Source organism: Contarinia nasturtii, unplaced genomic scaffold, assembly GCF_009176525.2.
Source record: "Contarinia nasturtii isolate CC-2019 unplaced genomic scaffold, AAFC_CNas_1.1 Cnas_scaffold_1240, whole genome shotgun sequence".
Lineage (NCBI taxonomy): Eukaryota > Metazoa > Arthropoda > Insecta > Diptera > Cecidomyiidae > Contarinia > Contarinia nasturtii.
The window spans coordinates 838,177-848,731 of NW_022198581.1; the positions used below are offsets into that span (position 1 = coordinate 838,177).

The following is a 10,555-nucleotide window of genomic DNA, read 5'->3' on the forward strand; positions in this document are numbered from 1 at the left end:
TTTTTTATTATCATTGATGTAAGAGTGAAAAAAGCACTACAGATTCGAATGACTTGATTACAGAGAGGGTTTTTTGTTTAATTTCAAACATATGAAAAATCTTAGTGCAAATCATTTAGCTCAATCAGAACCAATTATTCAGTGCAAAATGAAAAGAAAAACAAATATCGTGTGCACGTTAAATGTTTGTTTCTTCGGCATTATCATTGTGTCACCGTTAATTCAAAATTGTGTATCTTTGAATTGCTTTGATTTCGGATACGCCACTTGTCTTCTGAATGAAATGTATACAATTCAACACATACACACAGGATATTGTTTTGAAGCATATAAAATTCAAATTTTACGTGACAGCGTACGATTGTATATGTTTTTATTCATTCGTCACGCAAAGGTTCATTTTATATGTATATTTTTGTTCAATCATTAATTTGAGTTTTGTTGATTATCAACTGTGAATGATCTGTATGGTTGTCTCTACTTCTTGATTTTTGTGATATTATGAATTTAATGATGATGATTTTTTCTATGATTATTTCGTTTCATCTCTTGACAATTCAATTTAATCGAATTACGCATTTTTCAAATGTAAATATGTTAAATGCTAAAGTTGTAAAATCCGTCCGAAGCACTTGAATTCAAATTCCAAAATGCATACACATTTGAAACTCAGACCATATCGCACGCGAACAACGACCAGAACATATGTATTTTTTTTTAATTTTATATAATCATCGTGAAACAGACTATAATACATATAATATGAAAATGTGTGAAACGATTCGTTGGTGTTTGTTCAGCGCGCGATAGTCGAGATTTATACGCAATTTACATGCAAAACATTCAGCTACTGCCTGTGCCTGCTTAATCCACCGCACAATATATACGGTGAACAGATAAAAGTACACATTGGCTATGTATAAAAATTAACTTTGTATTTTATTTGTTAGACCTTGAAATTGTGTATATATAAACGAATGTGACGAAATGATATGAAAACAAACGTTATACGAAACGAGCGCTTATGGTGTAGTTGTGCATTCATTGCATTTGTTTTCGTTTGCGATCGATATAAGTGAATGAATAAATAGTTGTTGCATTTCGTTCTTATAATTTTGCTAGGCTAACATTTTAATGATGCATGAGAGAAACAAAATATATACCATCAGCGAAAAATTCGCATTTCATTTTAGTTGATTCATTTGTCTTACAGTTCCAACACATTAGTTTTCTATCATTTACATTTTATGTTTATTATAAACCATTTTTATTTTCAACGAATTTTATTCTATTTTTAATATTTCTTCTTCTTCTTCTTCTTTTTCACATGTACAAAATGTTCGATGTGTATAAAGTATAAAATTGGCCATAAAAGAACGATAATAACGTCAATGGTGAGACCGAAAATTGTGGCTTTAAAAAACTGCAGCGAAAATATTTTTTTGTTGTATGAGCAAGATTGAATTTTGAAATGCTATCCTTTTTCATCTTTACCACCAGAATCATTTACATTCAATATACAATTAATCATATTTCTCCAACATGTTTATATTGAATATCGGTTTTTTCTTCGTTTGAATTGCTTGATGTTATATTTTTATTCTGCATTAATTGCTTTATTGCATCTATTCAAATTTCACATAAACATCCAAATTGACGAGCATGCAGTATTATATATATTGTTTTTTTTTTCAAGTTGGATAAACAAATTCTGTCTGGTCTGAAACATTTCGAAAAACTTTGATACGATCAACAACCAATTTGTGCTTACCATCAAAGATAATGACATAATATTAAAAGTAGATGTTATCCAGCCTTTTATCGCTCACCCGGTTAGGTGATATAATATATATATATTTTTATGAAACAGAACATCTATCGTTTGAATTTAAAAAACAACAACCAAATATTCATGAATGCAAAATTGGAATGAAGTCAAACAAAATGTCTAAAACGTAAAATCATTAAAAACGAATTACATTTCTGTTTTCCATATAACAACTGTTTTAAAATTGTTAATTCTATATAGAATTTAAGAAGAGATTAGATCGAGTAAAAGAAAACCTGAAATCCAATTCTAAAAATCTAACAACCGTCTCTCCCCGAAAAACGCATATTCATTGACACAATGAAGAGAACATACACACAATATTTCAGATGAAATATTTCTGTTAATATTAGAGGTCATTGACTCGTCGGTAAGAAGCATGCATGCATCTTGCACTTACATTTAAACTAAAAAAAACACACACACACGCATACATACACACAGAGAGACCAACAAACACTCGAACAAACAAACGTATTTCTAGCCGAATGAAAACTAAAACAGAATGATGATTATATTGGTATTATGTGTGTTATTCAGTGGGTTCTTCATTTGTTTGATGTAACACGCATACATCGATGACGTAGTTCAATTGTATTTGTCTAGAATTTTTCCCATACCAAATGATTAGTACTCTTGTTTTTTTTTCGGTTGCTACAGTTTTTGATCTTTTTGATTGGCCATGCGGTTTAAAAGAATTGCATTTTAAATGTACCAAATTAAAAGCAAATACGCAGCACTCATACACACACACACACACGGCATGAGAATATCTCTCCTTCTCTTATTCTACGCCTCTATCTCCCTCGAAAAGCTGATACATTTTTGGTGTAAGGTACGCTTCGTATTTGTTCGTTCTTTTGGAAATTATAATCATATTTTCGAAAATGTCTTTGTATCAATAAATAGACGATGAAAGAGTACGTACATTTTGAACGAAATCATTGAAACACTCTGAAAAATAATAATTAAAAGTACTTTTAAAAGTGTAACCAATTCATTTTTTACACGGCAATAATTCAAACTGTAATTTTTTAAGTTAAAATTTGCGAATAGGTCCGGATACACGAGCCGCTTTTATTTATGAAAAAAGTACTTTGGTAAGACATTCCAATCCAATATAACAAATAAACGAAATAATATTAAAAAAATATCTAACATTTCAACAGACATTTTTTACAGAAAAAATATGTTTTCATTATTTTTCTTGTTCAATTTGAGTTTAAAAATGTTGTCTTGAATTAAGGTGAAATAAATATAATAGCAAAAAAAAAAAACTGAACGAAATGAGAAGAAGAACGTGAATAAATACATATACACACCAAGACAAAAAAATCAAATTATGTTAGTTGTCGGCTTGTGAGAATGCAATCAGTTTGATTCTGGGGTCATAGACCGGTGAGATTTCAAAAATCTATTCATTGATATCATTTGAAATGTGTTGGAAGAAAATATCACATGTTATACCGTGTAACTAGTAAATTGCGTTCAATTTTGATTCTATTCGTTAAGCTGTTCGGCTTCTTGCTGCATCACGCACAAATGCATCATGTCTTTTTCGGTTTTCAAATAAGTGTTTTGCTTTTTCTTCTTTCATTTACTCCAATTCCAAATGGTAAACAACAAAAGTCTTAAAATAGATCTTTATGTGGTTTCTACATTTTATTTGGTCGGCCTATAAGAACTTATTACAATTTCAATTGCATTGTAAAAGTCGGTTGGAATTTAGCTCAAAAGAAACAACAACAACCAAATCACAATGCGTCAATTCGATGGGATTTAAGTGAGAAAATGGTAAATAAGATGGCAAATGTTTATTTTTGAAATGAAATCTCCTTCATTCTTTCGAATGTTGTGACATTCATTGCAATTTTCAAAATTACATTTTTGTTTTTTTGGCCTGACTTTAGTTGCCATAGCACACATATCATGATTGTGAGATCACGTTTAATTCGTATAGTTTTTGGTAGATATAAGAGGAGATATTTTCATGGCATTTGTTTATTATCTCTGCTATAGGTCCATGTATATATATATCAGATATTATATTGAGATACTTTCAGGCAGCTCAGGAAGCTGATGTCAGGCGCTGCAATGGAGCGAAAACAATAGAAATGGTTATTATAGTGATTATAGCAATGTAAGCGTTTTTGTAGCGGTAACAATCACATCTATTGTTTTCACGTCATTTCAGCGCCTGACATCGACTTCCTGAGCTGAATCAAACGCCTGAAAATATCGCAATGTAATGTCTGATATAGATATACATAAATATTGTTTTGATGGCACCTTTTGCGCGGCAATTGTGCGGCTGCATGTGAGACAGGCGGAGAGTGTGAAAATGAGCAAAAAACGAACGGATGATGATTTGGTGCATATTAAACAAGTGTCGTAAAGCTGTCTGTTATCATCAATGATGTGCAATTGTTTTCTGTCGTTCTTTTGCTTTTTTCTTGTGTATATTGTGAGTGTCTTGATTTTCGGTAAATTTCCATAGAGCAGTAAATGACGATTTCATTTTTGCTTTTGCACAATTTTCTCTCTATTTCTTTATCGTCACATTCACAATAGCAAAATGCACAGATTGTAAACGCTACCGTCGACCTCTTCATTTTCGCGATTTATTTACAAAATGCATTACCCCGAAATGTTATTTTCGTCATGAAGAATGGATTTATTTTTGTGTTTGATGTGATGCATTACATCGATTGATACATGTCCTTTTCGAGACAATTTAAAGGTGTTTACAATTGTTAAAAAAACACTTTCCTTAGTACTTTACTCATTTTATATACCGTAGATAAGCAACAATAGCCGCTTCTTTATCTTCGGGTTACATTTACGCTTTGCTATTTTGTTTGCTGCTGATTCCTTGCCAGCAAATTCTTTCACATTAAACTTTTTTTTTGTTCTGCTGCTGTCTCTCCGTTTTGGAATGCATATGAAACAGATGTTCTATTGAATTCATGACGTCCAAATATTTTATTTTTTTTTTCGAAATAATTTCACATAAACCATCCACCGCAAACAATTAGGAGAGAAAAAAACGTCGACAACTGAAAATAATCATTAAGTAAGAATACATACAGACAGTTTGCCGCTATCTGTATCGATCAGACACATACACCTGTGATTGTCATACGCCATTGCATCATCGTATAAAATCATTTCAAGTTTTATGTAATAATTTCTAAAGTTTAGTTTCGATACGGGAAACTGTTTGAGAGTCCATTTTACAAATTCAATTACTTAATGTTGTTGAAACGAGTTCTTTTTTTTCTCTCAACAACATGTGCATATTTACTAATTTGGTACTTGTATTTAGAGACAACAAACTTGACCCCGAACGCAACATAATAAAAGAAATTTTGAATGTATTATTTATTTGCATCGAATTTTCAAATTTGCCTCATATCGAATTCGTTCATTTTATTTACGGTTTTAGACAAATATAAAATTCAGGTGTAGTCAAAAGTCATTTCTTTATAACTAACGAATGAAAAACATTTTGCTTGCAATTTTCGTAAACTTTTTCGTCAAGCACACATAAGCCGGGAACACATTTTGGCAGTGTTTTTATTTTCTTGTTCGAGTTATCGATTTCAGTTGTTCTTCTTTTTGTCGCGGACCTGTTGCTTTATTAAATTTTACCCATAGATACAACACATCACAATCCGGATGTGAATCATTGATTGATTTGTGTACCAAGGAGGAATGTGGAAAACCTTGTTACTTTTCTTCGTTTTTTTTTTTCTCTTTGCTTGTTCAGTTGTATGTTATCTAAATTGAAATGAGAATATGCCTGCGATGGTAAAGACACATATTGATACCATAGTCGATAGGACAAAAAGAAGGAAAATTTTTTTTTTTTTTTGTAAATCAAGTTTTCATTCTTTGTGGTACTTTGAAAATGGTTGATTGGAATCTGATTTGATATCGTCATGGATCCATGGTGATATACGGTACATGGGTTCACATAAATCAGAGTTTCATCTGAATATGGGTGTGTGTATGTATGTGTGTGAGTGTGTTTTTTTTGAAACATGAAATTTCTCGAACGATGAATGGAATATCGATTGAATATAATCACATCATCAACGTTTTTTGCATGATTTTTTTTGTCGTTTCGCAGACTCTGTTCAAATTTTAATTCAATCTTAAATTTAAAGAAATAAAAACCAAACTTTGTTGCCATACAAATTACCCGTAAACGTATCAATAAGGACAATAATAATAAAAAAACAATCATAAATTTATTGCTAATATTATGACACTGGAAGAGATTGCGCGTCGCAATAGCCATTTAAAAAAATGTGAATGTATTAATACCGTCTATTCATCGAGCAAAACGATTGAGGTCAAAGCCAGTGTCAATGACTTGCACTTGATCTGTATTCGAAATATGACATTTGAATGTGGTTTAACAATTTGTTGCATTTTAAAAACATTAACCATTTTCCATTCCAAGAGAGAAAACAATGTCATTACAAGGTGAACACACATTTTTTGACGAAGCGTTTCAAAATTATTTCGTTTTCTTAGAGAGAAATGTTCGAGCCGAATTCTTTTTTTTTTAAATTATTATCACGCGGCAATATTCTCTCATTTTATCTGTTGAGTGCATTTTTGGGCGGTCTTATATTTCGAAAAAAAAAAAACCATAACTGTAAAAAAAATAATAACAGTTTGTTCTTTGTTTGTAAAAATGGTATCATTTCCAACTACAATATACATTACGCCACATTTAAAAATGGTATAATATTATCTTTCAATTAGAATAACAATTATCTACAACAAATGAGTGTGGAACAAAAACTGAATCGCAATCGTTAAAACAAACCTAATTAGAATGATAAAAAGTCCTGTACGAATGTGCATATGCGTGACTTTATAGCAAAGTAATTTTAATCTTATTGATAATTCAAACGTCAAACTATTTTTTTTTTATTTTTTTTTCAAAACAATGATACATTATAATTTCAATAAAGCGACAATTTTCCGTCATGGAATTAAACAACGCAATCATTAGAATATTAAGGCGGACAATTGACTTGCGGTGTCCGATTAGAGCACGTATTCGTAACGGTGCACCGACATTCAATGTGACTGTATAAAAGTCCTGTTAAGTCATTTGGCACAGTCAGGTTTGTCTGTATTTCTTTGAAATGCCACTGATATGGTTGAAATATAATATCTAGTGGCTTAGATTAACTTGCAATCGTCAACGAAAGACGATTGAATAAACAATATTTCAAATAAACGACTTATTTAAGATATTGAATTCAATCAACTCATCAACAAAAATAATAATACATTTTGATATGAAAAAACGAAAAATGCAAAAAAAAATCTGTAATCATAAACACTTTTTAGAACTTTAGCTATGCATTGAAATGCATTGAGCGTGACTCTCACCACTTACCGTGTTTATTACAGGAAAAACAGAAAAATGAAAGAAGAAAAGAAAATATGGTGATCGCATCATGTTTTGGCACATGATCCAAGCATTCAAATTACATTACTTTTTTGTTGCACGTTGAATTCCATGGCAAAAAATATTGCATAAACAAATATGTTTTTTTCTTTCTTCTCTCTATATCTTTTGAATAGATTGGATTTGAAATGCGAATAACTCACGAGAATGCGTTTAAATACATTTTCAACGATGTATTTGAACTTTTTTTTTATTTTGGCACGATTTCATTGCATTCATTGTTCTTCATTTACTGCAATTGTTTGAAATAAAAACTTTTTCGTATCAAATTGAAACATACAAATCAACTTTCATACGCGATTGGAAGTTTTTTTTTTTGGTAACAAAACAGTTTGAAATATTGTAACATCCATTGATTCATATATTAATTTACATTTTATGTCAATCATAATTTTAACTGCGTTTCGGATTTTACTATTTCAACAGTTTCAATTTGAATCAGTGTATGTTATTTGTTTATTGCACAGACGTGTACATCCGTGTAAAATGTCAAAGTTCGGCTTATGAAGTGACAAATTTTTCTTCTTCTTCTTCTTTTTTTTTGTGCTTTAAAATGATGACATCGCCTTTTTTTCAATAAAGTTGTTTTTGTATGCGTCCAAAATTTTCTCGCAAATTATTTTAATTGTTGAATAATTGAATTAAAAAATAAGAGAGAAAAAACGGACTATCCAAAAAAAGTAATTTTTACTGCTAATCTGTTGAGCAAATTGAGAAAGAAAATAAATCAATAAGAATCAATGCTCTTTTGAAAGAACGTTTAAGAACGATTTTTTTCCAAAATTTATATGAATCCATTGTGTTGTTGCCATCAAATTATAATAATTATTTTATTTTTTGTGTGTTTTGCAGTAATGTATTGGCCTTGAAATTGGTTGGTAGATACAAATACCACCCGAACTTTGTTAAAACGAAGCGCATGAATGGCACAACAAATGCAAAGTTCAAAATCGTCGAAGCAAACATCGGAAGCAACAACATCCGTCATATGTTTAACGATTAACAGTAACGACAAACTATTCAAAGATGTTGATCGAGAATTGAGTTTTTCAAAAATCGATAACAAACCACCGCTGACCTTACTGGCAGTTGATAGCCCATCATCAGACAGTGAATTAAATGATAGCAGCTCGGACGTTTTGATGCAAGCTGACACAACGAAAATGATTGAAACGGAACCGGATTGCTCACGCACTATTTTAGTCGATACAAAAGCACTGAATCGCCAAAAGGAGCTCGATGAACGATATGGCGGGTAAGTTCACATTTAAATGTTTGTTCAGTTTTCAGTTTAAATTTGGAATTCAATTGTACTTGTATTTGTCATCTCCCTTTTTTGTCAACAAAAATTTGGGGATTGAAACGAAATATATACATCATTTCGAAGGACCATATGAATAAATGATTTATTTATATGATTTAATTGATAAAGTATACCAATCTGTTTCTTTATCATTTACATCATTCAATTAAGCTTTTAAAGCTAGCGGATATGCAATAAAACAAAAAAACGTGTTTTCGGCTTACAAATTAAGTATCAGATTTTCTAAGCAAATGGTGTTGAATAACTTTCGCTACCTCGTCGATTTCAAAAGTGGAAAAGTGGTTGAAGAGTCAAAATCTGGAGCTCCGGTGTACGTTATGTCAGTAGATGTCACATTTTTATCAAGATATTTTGTAGGCAGTGCTTTAGTCGTGCATTTAATATGTAAAATATTTACACAAAACGAAAACCAGACAAACAGGACACGCTACAAATGAAACGGGAAAATATAAAGTATTTTTATATATATTTTTTTATTGCAAGCGAAGTGATGAGAACAATGACAAAATCAACTCATAAAATCGAACAAAAAATAGCAAAGAAATACTAATAGGCAATACTTTCATTTATTATTGCAAAATATGCAGAGAGAAAAAAAAATCGTCGATAACGAGCTTTCAATCGTTTGTTTTGTCTTTATTTAGCCCATAGATATTTTCTTAAACCTTAATATATATGCGATTTATATACTATAAATGATGAAAATTAACATAATCTAAAAGCGTCAAGCAGAAATTGATGGAACCAACTCGTAGTCCATTTTATTCGACAAAAATATTTCCATAAATTCAGTCAACATAAGAAATGTATAGGCTAAACAAAAATTTTTTTAAAAAAGGCAAATAGAAATTGAAGCAACAGAAAAAAAAATTCAACGAATAATATTGGCGACATTTGAAAGAGACGGTGAAATAACTATGTTTCCATATATTTTGCAGCTAATCAAATAAATGGACTGCGAACGAAATGGCCAACAGTGATATATATATACTGTTACACTCAATCAAGTTATAGACTGATATCGATGTGAAATGCGACTTATCTCCATATTATATACTCAATCGATTGTTATCGTTGTTTATTCTGAGTATTATTGTTTTTTTTTTTATACATAATTATAAAAAAAACCTTCTGGTGTATACAAATTGCTGAACGTTTTATTGGTACATAACATTTTAAGATCTTGATTGATAAACATTTGGACAACGTTTTTTTACCATACAAACGCATTAATGTGATTTTAATTTCAATATGCGTGAATTCAACAACCAATGTTACATATTGCTTAAAATATGTGAATACAGTTCAATGCCAAATAAATATAAACTCTTGCACTATTTTTGGCTGGTATTTGCTACATTTTGTAGCATCATATAGGTGCGTAAGTGCGTTGGTTGCTAATTCAATGAAGGAATAACATCAAATATGATATCAAGATTCTAAAAATAGATGCTTTGATTATGTTTTTTGTTGTGCTCGATGCGTACATTCTCCAAAGGAGAAAAAAAGAGCAAATAGAATACACTACTTATCAAAAGAATAGAGAGGCATCGCGAAATTACGACAAATCATTTGTAATTGTAATTTTTGACAATAATCTAAACAGATGATTTTCAATTGAAGAAGACATTGAATAAAACAGTGGCGCTATGTGTATGACAACGGTAAAAGATTCATCAACGATTTCTTCTACAGTAACAGCAGCATAAGAAATTATTTCGGGTCTCTTTTCCAAAGCCTTTTTTTGCTTTTATACACCAACTCGATGAAGCAATTGTCGGAGATGGGTAGACGACGGTGGTTCTATCACAGCACCAATACAAAATTTGCGCAAAAATCACATACAATCATTGTTGGCAGTGGTGCTTAATGTACAGAACGAGTTTTTAATGTCAAAACAATGTTGCGA

General features: G+C 30.7%; 1 long non-coding RNA gene across 1 annotated transcript in view; it reads left to right on the forward strand.

Moving 5' to 3' along the window:
* The window catches only part of LOC116345166, an 11,579-nt gene extending 3,351 nt beyond the window's left edge, over positions 1 to 8,228 (forward strand). The window contains exon 2 of the long non-coding RNA XR_004201480.1: positions 8,175 to 8,228. This is a non-coding gene — a long non-coding RNA (uncharacterized LOC116345166). The remainder of the gene's footprint in view (positions 1 to 8,174) is intronic.
* The last annotated feature ends 2,327 nt before the right edge of the window (positions 8,229 to 10,555 follow it).